General features: G+C 40.5%; 1 protein-coding gene across 1 annotated transcript in view; it reads left to right on the top strand.

The window, feature by feature from the left end:
* CACHD1 (cache domain containing 1) overlaps positions 1–21,059 on the top strand; it is a 294,726-nt gene that overhangs the window by 128,393 nt on the left and 145,274 nt on the right. The gene's annotated exons all lie outside the window — the stretch shown is intronic.

The raw sequence follows: 21,059 nt of genomic DNA on the forward strand, positions 1-21,059 counted from the left end.
CCTATTAACATCTCCAGTGATATATATTTTTCATAATTTCAGATATTTTGTCTCTCAGTTCTGGGATTTCCATTTTTATCTTTTGTGCATTTTTTTCTCCATTTGAATATTCTCTTTTCATTGATTACAAGGATGTTTTCTTTTCCATCATTGAGCGTAATTATAATAGATGCTTTAATATTCTGTCCTCTAATTCCAACATTTTATGAATTCGTCTTTGATACTGTGAATTTTACCTGAAAGATTTAAAATCTGATGTTTGATTTCACTAAATATCATTCATTGGGAATTGTGAAGGCAAAGCACATTAGTTTTATAGGAAATCAATATTTAGTGGATGTTAATATTTCAATTTTTTTTTTACCTAAGTACTGAATAATTTACACTGTAAACCTAAGAGGATTTGGACCAGATAAAAACAATGGATTAGGGTCTACCTGAAAAGCATGATACAGATTTTGCATGAAATTATATCCCTTTATTCACAGTAGAGGAGCATTGCTATAACGGGACAATTTACATGTGGCCTACAAACATAAAATAGCTCTCCCTTTAAAGAGATTTTGAATTTAGAATCAACCGTAGAGAGATGGTACTTTATGTGCTAAAATGTAAATATTCAATCCTAATTAGTATGGATGGAGCCCCAGTTGTGCAAAGGTTAAGAGCTCAGCTGCTAACCAAAAGGTTGGCAGTTCAGACTTATCAGTGGATCTGTGGAAGAGAAGACCTGGCAATCTGCTCCCATAAAGATTTCAGCCTAGGAAACCCTATGGGGCAGTTTTACTCTGTCCTTTAGAGCTGCTAGGAGTCAGAATCTACTTGACAGCGCACAACAACCAGTGTGATATTATGCAATTTTCTAGCTGGAAGGGATCTTGGAGGCCACAGGGACCAGGTCAGAAAGGTTAGGAAAATTTCGTTTAATCTTTTTTAGATAGCCCCCTAGAAGGTGTAGCTTGGCATGGAAAACTAAAGGAGCCTCATCTTTGGAGTTGGAAAATATGACTTGCAGGCAGGACTGTGTTGTGTGCTATCTGTTTGACTTCAGTCAGGATATTTAACATTTTATTGTCTACATAAACTTTGCCTATAAACCAAAGAGAATGTCTGTGCTGCAAGAATGTTTAAAAGATATACCTGGCACCAAGTAGGCATTCAGTATATTGTATTCAGCTTCCAAAGTCAAAAGGGTAATAGAATGTGATTATAAGAGGGCACTAGTGAGATTAGTATTCTTACTCTGTTATTTGATTCTCCTAGGTGAGACCTAGAAGAAAAGATTATTGCCATCACGTGCCATCCAGTTCATTCCAACTCCTAGCAACCCCATGTAACAGAGTAGAACTGTCCCATAGAGTTTTCAGAATTTCTGAGAGAGAATGATCGCAGAAAGACACTGGAACGGGCTAGTGGGAACTTTAAATAGAAGCCAAGCTAACTGAGAAATGTGAGGCAAAGCATGGGGTATATATTGGTTTTGTATTTATATTACACAAATAATGTGAGCTTTCTATGTTTGTTTGCTGACCGTACCCTCCCCGCCCCCCGCAAGGTAAGCATCTCTACGCCAATTTTTTTTTTTTTATATGTTGCTTTAAAAAAATTACCCTAGAGTGCTTATGAAAATACCTCGCTGGGGGAGGGTGTAGTTGTCAAACAAACATAGAATGCATGTGATATGGATTGAATTGTGTCCCCCCAAAGTATCTGTCAACTTGACTAGGCCATGATTCCCAGTATTGTGTGATTGTCCACCATTTTGTCATCTGATGTGATTTTCCTGTGTGTTGTAAATCCTCTCTCTGTGGTATTAATGAAGTGGGATTAGCAGCAGTTATGTTAATGACTCAGTCTACAATATTAGGCTGTGTTTTAAGTCAATCTCTTCTGAATTATAAAAGAGAGAAACAAGCAGAGAGACAGAGACCTCATACCACCTAGAAAGTAATGCTAGGAGACGAGTGTGTCCTTTGAACCCTGGGTCCCTGTGCTGAGTAGCAACTAGTTCAGGGGAAGATTGATGACAAGGCCCTTCCTCCAGAGCAGACAGAAAGAAAAAGCCTTCCCCTGGAGCTGACGCCCTGAATTTGGACTTCTAACCTACTAGACTGTGAGAGAATCAACTGCTGTTTGTTGAAGCCATCCGCTTGTGGTATTTGTGTTATAGCAGCACTAGATAACCAAGACAGCGTGAATTATTTGCATAAAACTATGGTACTCCTAGAAACTCTCCCCTGTAGAAAAGTGTGGTTTTGTTAAACTGTGTACTGGATCATAGGGAGAAAATGGACAATGGTCAGTTAAGAAGAGCAGGGGTACTAAGGACTGTTGTCATGGAATTCTGGCTCCCAGTGGAGCCAGAATTTTTCATTTGTTGAAAAATGGAGATACCCTTGCATCTCAATATTCGTATTTCTGGATGTGTTTTGGGGTTGTCCTGCCAAGTGTAAACTAGTGTGGGGGTAGCCTGAGGGCTCTCATTTTGTTTACAATAACCAAGTGAAGTATATTCAAGGCTCAGACTTGTCCAGACTGGAGGAATCCAGAGGTGGGAGGATGAATTTCATTCTTTCTTTGCCCCCAACTCTTTCCCCATCTCTCTCCATGGGATTTGTTCAGGCTGGGTCCTGGTTTAGTTCACCCCCTTACCCAGATCCACACTTGGCTCTGTGTTTATTTCAGGTGTTCATTAAATGTTTGTTGAATGAGTGAATAAAAGGCAGTAAATCCATAGAAAGGCAAAAGAAAGGTTGAGAGGTAACAAGGCCGCCCAGATGTGGAGTTTATAATGAATCAACCAAGGACCAGAGTAAACAGATGGCTAGTCTCTCAAGCCAGAGCTCCAGCAAGTTTACCTGGTTAGTGTTTAGGTTTCCTTGATTGGAAATCAATCTAGATCTGCTTCAGGTCTTGCTGTTCTTGGTCCAACTCTCCACAGAGGTGAATTTTTATCTTAGAAACTTCTCTACCAGGGTACCTATCAAATTATTGGATGCCTTATTAAGAAAATGAGACTGGTGGTCTGTCGTTTTCGAAAGATAAAGTCCAAGAGGGAATGTGATAGTTGTAATATTTATGTGGTGCTTTATAGGTTTTCTTAGTGCTTTTACATATATTTTCACATTTTATCTTCTTAACTACATTATTGCCCTCTCTTTTCATATGAGTAAACTGTATCTCAGAGAGGTAATTATAAATGGTTCAAAGTTTCATAGAAGTGGCAAGTGGCGAGCCGGGTTTGTAAACCTAGTTCTTTGTTTATACTGTACTGGCTAGGATAATAATGAACATCATTCATTGAATGCCTACTATTAATTAAGCTTAGATATTTTTTCACATAGCCACATGGCTCGCTCCCTTACATCCTTTCAGTCTCGGCTCAGATATTACCTCTCAATGAGGCCATCGTTGACCACACTTTTATAAATGTTATAAATTGCACCACTGTTCACTTCTTACTCCCTTTTTTGCTTTATTTTTGTCTTTAGAATTTATCACACAAAGACAAAAAATACATATTTAAGCCTATCACTTCAGACTATAAGTATGTATTTATTTTTTTCATTGTGTATCTTTTCCTAATAGAAAATAAGTTCCCTGAAGGATTTTTGTCTGTTTTATTCCTTCATGTGCTCCAGCATCTCAAAAAGTCCCTCCATGTAGTAATATATGGTAGGTGCTTAGTAAATATTTATTGCATGAATTAACTAATCCTCAAAAACAGCTCTACAAGGCTTACTAACAAGGAAAATTATGCACAAAGAAATATCTTAGGTCACCCAAGTAAGAAGTTACTGAATTTTGAGTCAGCACCCTATTGATATGTTTTCAAAATTTGTTCCCTATGATTCCCTTAAGGAGCCCTGGTGATGCAGTGGTTAAACACTTGGCTGCTAACTGGAAGGTAGGCAGTTTGAACCCCCCAGCCGCTCTAGGAAAGAAAAAAGATGCGGCAGTCTGCTTGCATAAAGATTACAGCCTTGGAAACCCTATGGGGTAGTTCCACACCATCCTGTACGGTTGGTGTGAGTCAGAATTGACTGAGTGGCAATGGTTTTTGGTTTTGGTATAGTCTGCAGAGGCTGTTATAGGACATAAGGGGCCAGGTTCTGGCCTTTTCCCCACCGCCTCTTCTAGCAATTCACCTTATCTGTTTGACGTATTGGGGTTTAGTATGAGTTTTCTTTTTTTTTTTTTTTGTTAAAAAAAAAAGGAATGTTTTAGAACTATTACACTACACCACTCTGCTTTCCAAAAAAAAAAAAAAAAAAGCGAGGTTAAATTTGAATGGTCTGTTTTAAAAAGAAATGTAAAAATATTGTGATTAGGGGGTACTCCTTAAACTTTGAAAGAGGTAGGGAAATTTTTTGAATGGATATTTTTATAGCAGAGAGAAATTTTATGAATGTATTATCGCCTCTAAAAAATAGACTGTGTCAGAATAATTCATACTGTAGTGCTTTGAAACCCTGGTGGCGGAGTGGTTAAGTGCTAGGGCTGCTAACCAAGCGGTCGGCAGTTCGAATCTGCCAGGCACTCCTTGGAAACTCTATGGGGCAGTTCTACTCTTGTCCTATAGGGTCGCTATGAGTCAGAATCAACTCAATGGCACTGGGTTTGGTTTTTGGTTTGGGTAGTGCTTTGTAGATATTGGGGAATGAATGGATAAACTAGATTATGACCTGTGAGGAGAGATTCTGAGCACACCTCTGTAAATTATGGCCAGTTGATGAGTTCAGCAAGCCACCTGTTGAGGACTTAATATATTCTTGGCATTGCAGAAAGAGAAGCAAATATGTAGAACATTGTTTTTTTTTTTCCCAAAGAGCTTATCCCAAGGATATAGTCATATAGTTGGTGTATCTTGCTAACTTTTTGAAGGAGATGCCCCAAAGAACAGAAATACCCTTTTCAGGAAACATTTCTTGACTCTTTGCGAGGAACAATGGTGACCTAAATGCACCATGGATCTCATCTAGTGTGGGTATACTATAGGTTTCATTAAAATTTTGTATGTTTTTGTGGAATTCTAATAAATGGGGCATGAGTACAAGAGTATGTTGGCAGATTGCATTGCATTTTGGAAAAGTTCATTTCTTCAACATGGTGTTCATGTTTATTTAACATACACTACTTCATGTGAGTTATCTCATTTAATTTTTAGCACAGTCTTGTTATATAAATACAGTTCTTCTCCCCAGTTTGAAGTTGAGGAAACTGAGACTTGGAGGCATTAATTTCTTGAAAATTATATTTGAAATTGATGATAGGGCCAGGATTTTAACCTTGTTCTTATCTACTATGTTATATTGCTCTTCATACTTCTCTACTGAAAATTCTTCAATACGTGTTCAATTCTTAAAAGAAAGGTGGCTTTCTCTCTTCTGACAGTCTTATCATCAACTGAAGTAAGATAAATACTATGTCTAAACATTACAAGTACTGTGATGAAAACTGAGCTGCTAAATGAGGAAACGACTGAGTTTAAATGCTCAGTTGACATGAGTAAAACAGTGGTGGGGGTGCCTTCTGTACTGTTACAGACAAGTCATAAATCACCAGGATAGAACATGAGCCTTAGGAGAAAGAGCATTATATTACTAATGGATCATCCTGCCGGAACATAAACAAGATATAAAAATAAATGAAGTCCTTGATGACTCTTTTGTCTTTTGCACTATTCATCATTATTCCATTATTAACATAACCTTAAGACAGTTGGTTATAATTTATGTCATTATGGAATTTCTATTGGTTTTTTTTTTCTTTTTTAAAATAAGTACCCCCTAAATAAGAACTGTTAGCTAATTGAGTTAGTGAAAAACTGCAGCTGTTGACCCAGTATGTAGGATTAGAGTGTAATATAGTGAGCTTCGTTTCCAACATACACTAGAAGTTAATAACTTTTTGGCATTCGTAATGTGGAGCTGTGGTTGGTAAAGCTCTTGTTGGTACAGTTTTCCTGGAGGATCTAGTAAACCTTAGATACATTCCTCTCAGAACTCCCAGGTTTCTCTGCCCATAAGAAGCTTTGACAGTAATCAAGGATACTTGGAATTTTCCCCTGCTAGCTTTGTAGGGAAAGAGCAAGGTGGGTGTCATGGATTGAATTATGTCCCCCCTAAAAATGTGTGTATCATGGCTGGGCCATGATTCCCAGTATTGTGTGGTTGTCTTCCATTTTGTGATTGTAATTTTATGTTGAAGCAGATTAGGGTAGGATTGTGACACCCTTACCCAGTTCACATCCTTGATCCAAAGTAAAGGGAGTTTCCTTGGAGTGTGGCCTGCACCACCTTCTATCTCTCAAGAGATAAAAAGGAAAGGGAAGCGGGAGGGTGGGGGGGCGGGGTGTGGGATACTTCATACCACCAAGAAAGCAGTGCCAGGAGCAGAGCGCATCATTTGGACCTGGGGTCCCTGTGCAGAGAAGCCCCTAGTCCAGGGGAAGACTGATGAGAAGGCTGACAGAGAGAGAAAGCCTTTCTCTGGAGCTGACACCTTGAATTTGGACTTCTAGCCTACTTACTGTGAAGAAATAAATTTCTCTTTGTTAAAGCCATCTACTTGTGGTATTTCTGTTATCTTAGCACTAGACGACTAAGACAGCGGGCAAGGAGAAAGGAAGCAACCCGACAGCTACCCCTCTCACTACTAAAACGGCAATTTGGAATTTAAAGTACTTAGCAATCCTGTTTATATTTGAAGGAAAATATATACACAGCATGTGTTCTGTATGCTTGTATATATTTGGCAGTTAAAATACGTGTGCAAGTATCCATGAAAGCTTTTTTAATTCCTGTGCTATAGACCAGCTGACTTCAGGGGTACATATTGTACATTAGCCAATGTATATGCCTGGTGTTGAGATAAACTGAGATAATCCTGCTTACACACTCTGTATACTCACACATTTTTTTTTATGTACTCTTCGTACAATAAAAAGGCAATAATATCTATTGTTTACATATATGAGATGTCATCTATACACATTTACTCTTTATACATACTGTTTATTTTTACTTTTTTGTGTTCATCTGTGTGTGTGTGTGTGTGTGTGTATACCTACACCAACTATAGAAAATAGAATCTTTATATTTCAACACACACACACACACACGCACACATACACTCACTATTATTTAAGGCTTGAAAATTCTGGTTACAGGTTTTTTATGTCTTAATGTTTTGGGAAAAGCCCAAGACAACTTCCTCATGCCCTGATTCCTGAGCTTTATGTTCCCACTCTTTGTAAGGGAACAAATGAAGGGGATGGTTCTGTTTCTCCAGCAGTAAGTTGGGGGCGGGGGCTTGTAGGCGGCACAGCTGGAGAGAATAGATTGCAGCCAGGAGAGGAGAGGGTGGGGCCTCTGGGCCAGGGCAGGAAAAGACATGCAAACTCCCTTTATGATGTGCTCTCTGTCTCCCTGCCCCAGCTGGAACTCCAGCTTCACATAACTCTGCAATCCATATGTGTGCAAATGCTTCTTTCAGCAAAGCAGACCCTTGAAAAATAGGGGCCTGAGCTTTTTACTCAAATACTCAAACCTCCATTTAACTGGAAGGGGATAGATTGAGTCATTCTAAAGGCCAGGAAGTCTTCATCATCAGAAATAAACATTCCATTAAAAATAGAAACAATTAAATCCAGTTTACACACATTTGCAATATGGATGGTATTAGGGAATGCTTGGGAGAAAGTAGCAACCAAGTCCCCAACCCTTCGTCCTATCTGCCCCATTCTTCACCTCAAATTGCTGCCCATACGAGAAAAATAAAAAATCAAACCCACTGCCGTCGAGTTGATTCCAACTCATAGCGACCCTATAGGACAGAGTAGAACTGCCCAATAGAGTTTCCAAGGAGCACCTGGCGGATTCAAACTGCCGACCGCTTGGTTAGCAGCCGTAGCACTTAACCACTACGCTACCAGGGTTTCCTATGAGAAAAATAAAATAACCTCAAATCATATGCACCAGCAAAATGCATAAACAGAAGCTCAACTCGGAATGCATGATAATATGAGTGATGTCAGAACAGGGACCTTATTCCTAATATATTTTTTGGTGCAGCAGAAAATATTTTGTGATAATGATATGAGGGAATTAATTGCTGCTAATACCAAGAACTACTGAATTGGCTAAATGCTTTGAAAATCTGGACTCATGAAACAAAACGTGGTATGATAATGTGGAATGAATACCATGAAATGTAGCTTTGTTTTAATATTAGAATACTCTAGGCAGGTAGGGATCATGTTGAAATTGCTGCTTATGGCCGTTCTCACCATTTGTTTACTTAACCACCCTTTAGTCCTGTTATGGAGCCCTGATGGCACAGTGGTTAGGAGCTACTCCTGCTAACCAAAAAGTTGGCAGTTTGAATCTACCAGCCACTCCTTGGAAACCCTGTGGAGCAGTTATGCTCTGTCCTATAGGGTCACTGGAAACCCTGGTGGCATAATGGTTAAGTGCTATGGCTGCTAACCCAAGGATCGGCAGTTGGAATCCACCAGGCACTCCTTGGAAACTCTATGGGGCAGTTCTACTCTGTCCTATAGGGTCGCTATGAGTCGGAATCGACTCAACAGCACTGCATGGTTTTTTATAGGGTCACTATGAGTCGGATTTTTTTTTTTTTAGTCGGAATTGACTGGACGGCAACGGGAATGGATTTAGTCCTGTTATATGCTGCAAAGCTCATGTCAGTTCTTCTGCAGAGTCATCCGAAAGTGTCACTGTCACATCAACTGATGCCCACGTCAGGCCCACCATAGCACCAAACTCTAGGGGAAGGTGTTAGCAGTGACTCCTACGGAAACAAACAGCCAACAGAGAGCAGACATACCCCTAGTTCTTCTCTTTGCAATCCGCCCTGTCATCAGATAGGGGCTGCAAAGACCTTCCTAAATCCAACTGTAAGTTAGAGAATAATATCAGATGCACCTTGGCAAGGGAACACACAGAATAGTTCAGAGAAGGGTATAATAAAATTGTTGTGGTTGAAGCAAATATCCTTGTTCCTCTGGTTTGGAGTCCACGTGGGAAACATTTCTTTTTGTTGTTTCTAGAAAGTCTTAGCAGCAGGCAATGCATTTCCCACTAGTAAACAACATTTGCATCTCATCTAAGTGGTATGTGTGGGTTTCGTTGGTTTTCTTTTTTTTCTCCCTGATTTAAAAACTATATATAATTCGTACTTCTGAATCAGCACTCATTTTAGCCTGTGACCTGGTAATGTGGCTTGCATAGAATTTTGTTCAGATTGTGGTGTTTTTCTTCCCCGAGACTTCTTGAACAGAAATAGCTATATGCTTACCTTGTAAAGGCCCCTGAATCTCAGGATTTGCTTTGCTATTGCTCAAAGTATCTTGAAACTAAAGCCAAGAAATGCCTTTTCTCTATTCAGTGACATAAGCACCTTAGAAGCAGGCTTCATTGTTTGCAGGTAGGGCCAGGGGAGTGTTCCTATCTCCCAAGGTTTTCATGCCATACTCAAGGCTCAGGTGATATAGATATTCGAGGGCAGTCTTCAACAGCTGAAGAAATAAAATTTTAGAAGGTATTTTCCCTTGTACTATTTTTTTGCTTTGAACTTAAAGCAGACCTACTTTGTGGAAATTTGTTACTTCAAATACACTATGCATTGGGCTCTGTCTTGCACTGGCTTATCTATATGTAACAGGGGACTAAACCTGCCTGTTGCTGTGGAGCCGATTCCTACTCATAGCTATCCTATAGGGCAGAGTAGAACTGCCCCATGGGGCTTCCAAGGAGCAGCTGGTGATTTCGAACTGCTGGCCTTTTGGTTAGCAGCCGAGCTCTTAGCCACTGTGCCACCAGGGCTCCACTAGGAGACACTTTTATACTGCACACATGGGGTCAACAAGAGTCAGAATCAACTTGATGGCAGTTAACAACAATTGCCATTGGAAGAACTATGTATCACTAAAGTTTTAAAATGGCTAATAAGTTCTTGGCCAGTGCCAGGGTTTAGTGGTAGCAGATTTTTGTGTCCCGGTCGGTGTCATCTCTCCGCCTCATTACTGAGCATTTAACACTTGCTGGCAAGTGTTTGATCAATATATGGTCAAAGGGGCCCATGAAGAACTGTAAAATGTTCTGGTTAGCTGGGCTGTAACTGGAGGCCAGATCAGCTTTCATCCTTCACTTTCGCACCAAACATTTCCTGAGTCCCTGCTGTGTGCCAGGGTTTGGCCCAGGTTGCAAGGTTGGTTCATGACGGAATATTTTTTGCATTGAGTGTGGGGAAATAAGTCACGGCTGGAGTGAAATTGCAGGTTCCCGGAGCCCTCCCAGCCTGAACGGCATGGACACCCAAGCTGCTTTAGTTGCCACCCTTTTACTAGGAAGGCATCCGAGTTACTCTTGGTGTTTATAAGTTATGCACAGTTATCTGTACTTTAAAAAAGAGCTTTACACGTTAAGAGTAGAGGGACTAGACATGCTTTTCTTTGCCACAGTTGAGTGTGTCTTTCATAGGCCACCAGAGAATTCCTTAGTTCATGAACCCAGGGTAATTTTTTTCTTTCTCCTCCTTGATTAATATCCTCCATGAACTTATCTCCAAAGTTATGAAGTAAAATGTTAGAGATTATTCTACATGCCATGGCTCCACTTTTCCTTCTCCCTAGTGCTCAACCTCTCAGTTCTTTCTAAGGTCAAGACTGGGTTGAACTTCTTTTTCCCTGTTGTGAAGAAATAGGCTGTATACTTTCAAGGCTTGAGCACTTGCTTATTTCAGGTTTAAAGAAACCTCAGCTCAGGGGCTCCCATGACAGAGTGAAGTGAAGAGAAGTGGACTGAAGTCCACCCTTCCCATTGTTTCTTTTGTTATGATCAGGTCCTTAAGGGTAGAAAAAAAAAAAAGAGTAGAGTGGGGTGAAAAATAGGGCAAGAGTCCATCTACCCCTTGCATTGATAACCTTGGCTTTCTGGGAGGCTTGGGTGTGTATTTCCATGACTCTCCTGGAATACCTAATACAAACGGTTGGCCCAAGCAAACCCCATTATAACCTTTAAACCATACCTGAATTTTGCTTAAAGAGAGAAGCTGCCACTCTCAACTGGTTCCTAGCCCTCGGCCTCCTCCGGTTCTCTGGCATGTCAGTACTTGCCTTCTGTTTTTTCCATTGCACTCTTCCCCAGCTCAGCGCAGAGGCCCCACCTCTCCCAGGATTGGAGTATGTGACCCTGGAGGCCAGACAGCCTTCACATAAATCTTCCTGGTCCACCTGCAGATCGTCTGTCAGCAGCTGCCCTGATTTTCCCTTGGATGGGCTATTCCCACACATCCGTGACACAACTCTGAGGCCTTCCTGGGCCACTGGAAATTCAGACTGACCCTATTCCATCTCTGGGGCTTCATCTCTCTTGCCCTATATCATTGCTTGCTGTGTCCAGGTCTGCTCTATAACTGAGTAATTTCATGAGGCCAAAACTAGACGAGATGAGTAGTCACATCATGACTATGGCCCATTGCCATTAGGATACCCTTTCTGAACTAGAGCTCTTTTTGGCAGCTGATATAACCCAGGAGGCAGATAAACGTGGGGAACCAGACAGGCCCAGAAGCTTCTGATTGGCTTGAACTAGATCTGAGCAGCATTCATAGGTCATCTGCCCTTTTCTAGAACCCGAAACAGATTTTTCCAATATGGCAAGTAATGGTCTGTTGTATGGAGGCAAATGCATACAATAATACTAGGTAATATATTAAATATATATATATATATATATATTAGAAGGATGAAAAAGCATATTGAATATGGATTTGATCTAATTATTCAATTAACTGGTTTAATCCACCTGAACCATCTTATAAAAATGGCATATAGTGATTACTAAGGGTTGTTGTGAGGATGAATAGGCATCATGTAAAGTTGTACTTTGCACAGTGCCTGGCATGTAGCAAGCAATCAGTAAATGCTAATTACTGTTATGTTATTGGTCTCTTGGGGGAAAAATGGGATCCTTATATAAGGAAAGATCATCAATGATATGAGGCAGGAAATAAGTGGTGAGTCCTAGGAAATTTTGGAAAAGAAGGGCCAAAGGAGGCTTCAAAGAGGCTGAAATTGGACTGGGACTGGAAGAATGAGCGGAACTTAAGTAAATTAATCTGCAATTCAGGGGAGCTGTGTAGCAGGAGGCGAGCTGAGCTGGAAATTAGCAGAAACGGTCTTTCTGTTTTCGTGAGCTTGGGCAAACCACTAGCCTTCATTTCCTTGCTTGTAAAATTGGGGCAGGAAATACTGCCCTGCCCAGCTCCCATGGTTGTTATAAGGCACAAATGAAACAACTCATGTACAAATGCTTTGAAAATGGTAAAGGGCTACATGGAGTAAAGGCAAGATTATATCCTTAACTTTAAAGAGAGGACCCCAGAAGAATCCCGAGCTGTAATTATCTAACCTACATGACATGGTGCTTTGGAAGAGGCACTGACAGCTGTAGTAAGGATCACAGCCCTGTGTTAACACACCCATCCTGACTGTGTTGACTACTCACCCTCCTCCAAGGGCAGAGAATCTGTTCTTTGGATTCCCATTCAGAGGCCCTGAGCAATTATGGTAAGTTCCACCAAATAATAATAAACAACAGCTGCCACCGTTTACTTGGCATTCACAATATGCTAGTCGCTCTGCTAATACTTTATAAACTTCATCCCACTTGGTTCCCAAACAATATCATGAAGCAGCTACTATTATTCCTAGTTTAGAGGTAATTAAATTGAGGCTTAGAGAAATAATTTGCCTTTAGCTAGTTAAGTGGCAGAGCTGGATTTAATTTGAATTTGTTTGAGTCCAAACCCTAAGTCCTTTGTACCATGTTCCTGTTCATCTAAGAAAAATACGCTTTTCTGCAAACTCTCGTGTTCTAGGCGTCATGTACAGGGTTAAGTATGAGAAGGAGTTAAAGGAATAAAATGGCTAACGTTCAGGGCATCTCTCCCCCTTCACTTATAGCTCTGTTGTTAGAAAATTTAAACGACACATTATTTCCCTATCACTGACCCATGTACTTTCTAGTCCGGAGACTGGAATGTAACAGTAATAATCCTTTGTACTTATCCTGCCTGGGCTTTGTATATTTACTGTTTATTTTGAACCTCAAATAAGCCCTCAAGGTGTATTATTTGTAATTTACTCATAAGAAAATCGAGCATAAGGGAAGTCAAGGAACTTGCTGAAATTCTCAGCAAATAGATGGTGAGCTTGGCGTCTGTTCTGCCTGGAACATCACAACTGTTAATAACAAAATGATAGCAAAGACTTAGAGGGTTTCTTATATGCTGTGTACAGCCTGCAACATGAAATAATGAGAATGTTTTCCACTTGAACTCTGGAACGCGATGGTGTGGTATTGCTCAGAGATGTTAAATATTTGTGCTTACCATTCTTTATAAAATTATTTCTAAGTCATAGACATTTAAATAACTAAACCCTGAAACTTGCTGCGAAAGTAAACGAAAGGTTTATTCCTGAGTAATAAGGCTGGAGGTGAAGGAAAGAGGGATCAACTATTAAATTCTTATCACAGCACAAAGGTTTTTGAATGTCAAATGTTAAACTCTTCTACATTCACTAGGAATTTTGCTGTGAAACTCCAGTCCCCTAGGGTATATTTCCTGTCTGTGCCTGTCAGCCTCATTGTTATATATTTTAAATAAAGCTTTCCCTAACATTCAAAACTCTTTCCGGCCCTTCCTTTTAGGAAGTGGACATAAATAGTGTGCTGTGCCTTTACATTTTTGTTTTCTTTTAACCTTTTTCCAGCCGAGCTCCCACCCCACCCCCAACCTTTAGAAGTGTAAAGCTAAGGTTAAAAAAAAAAAAAAAAAAGGTTCTGGGGAAGTATGCAAATAACAAAAATGTCTATGGGAAAATTAAGGGAAGCGAAATTCAGCAAGAAAGAAATTCATTGATGTTGTGATGAAACGTTGTCACTGGAGATGATGACAAATTAGAATCCGTTCCCATGGGGACCAGCGTGCTACCTACAGATCATTTGACCCATGACTGGATGTTGGCTAGCCTAAGAATTGACCCCAAAGATGACAAGATGGTTTTAGTCCCGTCGTCTCATCAGCATTCAGGAACCCCTTAGGGAATGAAGGGGAGAGGATAAAGAAGGATAAAAGATGAAAGCTGAACTGTGGAAAGAAAAATGTTTTTAATTACACTGAGGAGGATTGTGGGTCCACCTGTAGCTTTTGTTGAGAATGTCCTTTGTTTGCTCCTGTCTGCAGGGATCGTGACAGGATGCAGACCTCGAGTCGGTCTGGCCTCTTGGAAGGTGACATGTTGGGAGTCAGTCATCTTCCTTTTAACAGATACATTCAGGATTTAGTCTCTCAGTGGGCTCCCTTTTCTCTAATAGATTCTGTTGTGCTTGCAGAGCAACCTGGGTTTGGCTGGCATGCTGAAAGAGATTACTATTAGAGGGAGGGAAAAAAAAATTTCCCTCAGTGGAGCCTGAGTGGAGGTTTCCATAGTGAGTCACCATCAGATCACATTCCTTGTCAGAAGGGCACAGGGAGGTCATTTCAGGCAGTGGGGTCAAGGGAGGTAAGAGCACTTGTAAAATGGGAATTATCATTTTCTCTTACTACCCTGTGATGACAGACAAGTTAACTAAGGTGAAAATCCTGAGGAAGTATCATTGAATTCTGAAATTCAGTGCCTGGGAGAAAAGGACAATACCCCATTCTGTTCTCTTTATCCAAGTTGCAAACAAACAAAACACCCTGGAGTAACCAGATCAGTGAGTAATTAGATCAGTTTAAGTCAGTTTGATGTGACACACCGCAATAAACTGGAAACCAAACCCGTAGCCATCGGACTCATGGTGACCCTGTGTGTGTAGAGTAGAACTGTACTTCATAGGGTTTTCAAGGCTGGAACCTTTCAGAAGCAGATCACCAGGCTTCTCTTCTGAGAAGCTCTGGGTAGGATCAAACTGCCAACCTTTTGATTAGTATTCGAGCACTTAACCGTTTGTGCCACCCAGGAACTATACCACAGTGTTGTTAGGTGCCATTGAGTTGGTCCTGACTCATAGTGATCCCACGTGAACAGAGTAGGACTACTGCACAGAGTTTTCTTTACTGTGTATTTATGGAAGCAGATCACCAGGTCTTTCTCCTCCAGAGCCAGTGGGTGAGTTCAAAGCCCAGTCTTTCAGTTAGCAGCCGAGCACTTAACCATTTGCGCCACCAGGGCTCCTTTAAAAACAAAAAACCAACTGCCCTCAAGTTGATTTTGACTCATAGCAACCCCATAGAACAGAGTAGAACTGCCCTGCCCCATAAGGTTTCCAAGGCTGTAAACCTTTCTGAAAGCAGACTGCCACATCTTTCTCCTGAGGAGCAGCTGGTGGGTTTGAACTGCCAACCCTTTGGTTAGCAGCTGAGTGCTTTAACCCCTGTGCCACCAGGACTCCATTAGATAGGCAAAGGAGAATTCATTATTTCAAATTTGGCCCTATCCTTTTTTTTTTTTTTTAATATATATTGGTGGTAGCAGGGGCAGTCTCTAAGTTGCTCCCCCAATTTCAAGGAGAATAGACGTTCATAGCTGAAGCACCCCAGCAGAAACCCTTCCCCTTCTTGTCCACAGCTGCCTCAGTCAGGCACCCTTCACATTAGTGACACCATTCCATGCCTCCTCTGGCACTCTCTTGGGCTTGTTCCCAGGGGCAAGTGTCCCTCTTCCCCCCATCCCCTCCCACACCTCTGGGTAGGAGAATTCAGCAAATCGAAACTTTGTCAAAGTGCTTGAACTTCATAGAAACGATGAAGAATTTGAAGGCGCCCTGGTGGCACAGTGGTTAAAGCACTCGACTGCTAACTGAAAGGTGGTTTGAACCTGCTAGCCACTGTGTGGGAGAAAGATGTGGCAGCCTGCTTCTGTAAAGATTACGGCCTTGGAAGCCCTGTGGGGCAGTTCTTTTCTGCCCTGTAGGGTCGCTATGAGTCGGAATTGACTTGATGGCAATGGTTTTGGTTTGTTTTGGGTATGAAAAATTGTAATTAAATCATATTAATAAAAAAATACATAATTCTTAAAAAAAAAAAAAAAGTGATGAGACTCTGTATGGCTTATGGTATCCTGCTAAGGATTCCACAGTGTTTGTTAAAATGATTTTGGAATAAAGTTCCTGAGGGGAGCAGGGGCTATCTGTGTGTATTATAAAGAGCGGCAGTGTTGCATATTGGTGGAAAGCTTGGACTGTGAACCCAGATTACTGTGTTTGGATCCTAACTGCATCACTTTCTAGTTTCCTGGCCTTGGGCAAGTTACTTAACCTTCACTGTCTGCATCTGGAAAGTAGAGATGTGTACCTGTGGGTTCTTCAGAGGATTAAATTGGTATATATGCATGTAAGGTGCTTAGGACAATGTCCTGCGCATAGCTGGCACTCAATACCCCGGTTATTATTATTATTACTTTTTAAAATAAGGAAGGCTAGGGCATCACACACGAAAGATTGAGGAGTTTCTGACTGAGAGGTGTGAATCTGGGTGGAGAGAGCTTATGTTTATGAGCTTTGCTAGGTGTCTATCAGAATCTTGGTTCTGTGCTAAGCTCTCCATTGGTTAAGAATGTCACGTGAGGGAGACCCTAAGAAGCCAACTGCGGACATTTCCTTCCCTCTGCTCCTTGTGCAGACCACTCCTACCTCTGTCAAAGCCCCTCTCTCATCAGCCAGTCATCGTCCCAAGGAACAGTTCCATGGCCAGCCCAGTGCTGAGGAGTCACTGACAGTCTGCTCGGTGCTTTGACCAATTATGTTAACAGAAGTTTCGTTCTCAGCCTCTGTGATTTTTGATATGATGATATTTCAAGCCAGTGTTCTGCCACCATTACATCTTGTTTTAGTCTTGGTTTGTCTGAGGCACTGTAGTTTGTCAGGTAAACACAGAGCCTTCATAGACAAGACTGTCATGAGTTTAAGTGAGTGAGGGATTTTTCTCACTTATTTTGTGGCCCTGGGTTAGTCTCTTAAGCTCAGTGATACAGAGCAACAATACCTGCCCTGTAGGGTCATTGTACCCTGTACACGGTAACAACTATGTGGTAGCTATTATAATTTTTTAAAGAGCCCTGAAATATCTTTGCAACTGGTTAACAACCCATAGGGTACAATCTTGATAATTTTGATGATTTAGATGTAGTGCCTAGGTTTAAGCAGCTTTTTTAGCTTAGCTTCAGTTGCTTATCCTAAGATGGAAGTCATTCTGTCCTGGGTATCCTGCTTATCTGTTGCTACCTAACAAACCACTCCAAATTTGGTGGCATAAACTCTTTCTTTAAGCTTACGAATTCATTGGGTCAGGAATTCGAAGCAGGCACAGTAAGGATAGCTTGTGTGCTCCGTGATGTCTGTAGCTCATCTGCAAAGACCCTGGGAGCTGGAATCGTCTGGAGCTTCTTGACTTGTGTCTGGAGCCTGGGCCACGCTGCCTTGAAGACTTGTTCAGCTGGAGCTGCCAACCAGAGCACTTATGTCTCCATGTGTGTTGGAATTCCTACAGCATGGTAGCCTGGAGCTAACAAGAGGGTGAGCATTCCAAGAGAGACAGGCAAAGCTGCACGGCCCTTTATGCTGTAGCCTCGGACACTACATAGTGTCACTTTCTCCACACTCTATTGGTAGAAGGTGTCACAGCTGACCCAGATTCAAGCAGTAGGTGAATGGAGAAACATAGACCCCACCTCTCAATAGAGAGGTGTTAAATTGTAGCAATTAAAAAAACAAAAACCTGCTATACTAGGGTCATGATAGGATTATGATTTGGGGGCATATTAGAACCCCTAACTTAAACCTACAGCAAAGCCTGTCTATTCCCTCTGTAGACCAGAGGTTGGCAGACTTCTATAAAGTGCCGGAGAGTAAATATTTTAGGGATTGCAGCTATAAGGTATCTGTCACAACTACTTAACTCTGCCATTGCAGCATGAAAGCAGCCATAGATCATGTGGAAGCAAATGACTGTGACTGTCTTCCAATTAAACTGTATTTACAAACATTGAAATTTGGATTTCATGTAATTATTACATGTCATGAAATAGTCTTTTTTTTTTTTTTAACCATTGAAAACTGTAAGAACTGGTCTTAGCTCATGGGCTAAGTAACAACAGACAGTGCCAGATGTGCCCCACTTCTACTCTACAGTATTGAAGTTTAGCTAGATTTGACTTTTTTAAGAGTTAGTCTCCTTCGAACTTATAGAGGAAATCCCTGGCTATTTCTCAGATGGAGCTGAGCATTCATATGCATGTATGTTTACCTGTGTTATGTGTGGAAGAGAGCAACGATTACATCGTTCATTTCCGTTTTGAAGTGAATTTGTGAAGATAATATTGGCAAATTCCGTCATTTCAAGCACACCTCCCTTTTATCCTGTTACAGAACGTTTATTCCCAAGGACAATCAAGGACTACACTATTGATACTTCTCAGTGAAAAATTAATGGTATTTATTTTATAAGAAATTAGAACCTAAAGAGAAAAGATAGAACATGTTTCTTGATGGAGTTCCCAGAAATACAAATTGTTATGCATTTTAAAAATAAGTGTTTCATGTTTTTAAAGAGGTTGTTCATATTTGGACCAAAAGATAAGGTTAATGACTGTCACATTTGAATTTTTTTTAACGTATATTAATTTATTAAATATTTTTTATGTGCCTACAATGCCGGGCAGTGTGCTGAAGATACAGTGAACAAAAACATATATATTACCTGCCCTGAGAGAATATACAATCTAGTTTGGTAAGCACATGCTCAACAGATTATAGCATTAAAGTGTCATGAGGGGGTATGCAGGGCACAGACCAGGAAGAAAGGCCTGGTGACCTATTTCTGAAAAGCAGCCAATGAAACCCCATGGATCATAGAGGTTGAATCAAGGCCCACTGACAGCAGTGAGTGACAACGAATGGAAATACACATTTTTAAAGCTGGACCTCTTACTGTGTCCCTCAGCTGCCCATTGAACATGAGAGTTTTGGAAAGAGGATTGTTACATTAGTGCAATCTGTTGTTTAAATACATGAGCACATTTACCAGCAATGAATGAACAGTCCTAATTTTGTACTTGGGTTGCATTTTAAGGAACTCCAGGTACAGGTGATGCTTCTTTCACGTTACATTGGGAAAGGAAAAACAAAGAGCAAAATAGAAATTTGTAAATGTTGAAATTTGTTAAAAATTTTTCCCCTTTAACGTACCATATTGAATGGGTGAAGAACTAAAGAAGAGCATTTTGCGATCTATTGACTGAATTACGAATTATAATAATTATCTTTGATTTTTCTCTAAATCAGGGTTTCTCAACTGGGGTACTATTGACATTTGGGGCTAAATAATTATTTGTTGTAGGGGACAGTCTTGTGCATTGTAGGGTGTTTAGCAGCATCCTTGGTCTCTACCCACTAGATGCTGGTAACACCCCTTTCCCAATTGTGATAACCAAAGATGTCTCCAGACATTGCCAGATGTCCCCATAGAGGAGGGGGACACAAAATTGCCACTGGTCTAAATTAAGATGGGAAATTAAAGTGTGTTTGTACGTTTTATTGCAGTATCAACAAGGAAAACCTATAGCTGGTCATAAGGAACCCAGGGTTGAGAAGGGAGAGTGTTGACATGTCATGGAGTTGTTAACCAATGTCATAGAACAATGTGTATACTAACAGTTTGATGAGAAACTAGTTTTTCTGTAAACCTTCGTCTAAAGTACAATAAAAAAAGAAAAACCTATACTTTCTTAATAGTAAGAACTGTAAATCAGGGAGCAGAATTATCAGTGGACTTGTTGCTGTTTGAGACACACAACTCCTCTTTTGAAAAATGCTAAAATTTGGACAACACATTATCAAATTAAACATTACATTCATACTCTTTGGATATGTCCAAAATTTTTCTAAACTTGGCACAGTGGCTGCAACAGTAGGCTCAAGCATAAGAATGATTGTGAGGATGACGTAGGGCTGGGCAGCATTTCATTCTGTTGTACATAGGGTCACTGAGTCAGAACCAGCTTGACGGCACCCAACAACAACAATTATTTGTGCAATTCTTATCAAGTGTGAGTGGTTGTTATTTAACGGAGACTCTGAAAGCTTAAGAATATCACTGTAACAAAAGCATATTTTAAAACTGGCTTGAAAATAACTAATGAAGATACTCTGATTTGGTTTCATGTTCTCAGCCTGCAAGCTATTGGATTGTGTGAGACGCATGACCCAAAGGAGATGATTAGTTTTCCTCTAGCGTGCTGATAATGAATAGCTCTACAGAACCAATTAACTATAATTCTATCAGTCATTTAATTTGGGCAACATTTTGTTTAAGGGGAAGAAAAACAACCCTGTTTTCCTTGGAGATTTGTAATTAAGCTGTGGTATTTGATGGGAACAATGGAGGAAAAAGCAGTGTGCTTACAAATTTGCTTTTGTTATTCCCACATGAAAGTAAATCATGATGAAATGTTCTGTTCATAGCAGTTAAGAAGGACATTTGTCATATCTTGAAGGTGTAACAAACCAAACAACAGTTTATTTCCACAATATAGTTTGTTTTATATGGCTGTCTGATTGTACAACTCCAGGGAATTGCCATTCACATGGACGGCTGTGAGTGGAGCCCCCTGGAGTTGTGCAGCAAGAAGTACTGAATATCTTTTTCCTTCTTGTATTCTCTACCCTCCCTCCAATTCTGTGTGAATCCAGAGCCGTAATAGATAATGTCTCTTCTGTTTTATCCTTTTAGTCATTATTTTTCCTCCCGTAATTCCCAATGCCCACTATCAGGCCGACAGTAGTAATATCGATGGTCTTATGTTTCCTTTTTTTGACCAGGTGTTTTATGGATAGATATTGTTCTAATAGAATTTTAACATATGAGACATTAATAATGCTTCAGCTTGTGTTGTAAGACAGATGATACTGTGTTATTGTTGCCTGAGTATCCTTCTGTAACTTCTGGGCATTTTGCAATTTTATCTCCATCCACACAGTGGAATAAGA

The sequence above is a fragment of the Loxodonta africana genome, chromosome 3 (genome assembly GCF_030014295.1).
Source record: "Loxodonta africana isolate mLoxAfr1 chromosome 3, mLoxAfr1.hap2, whole genome shotgun sequence".
Lineage (NCBI taxonomy): Eukaryota > Metazoa > Chordata > Mammalia > Proboscidea > Elephantidae > Loxodonta > Loxodonta africana.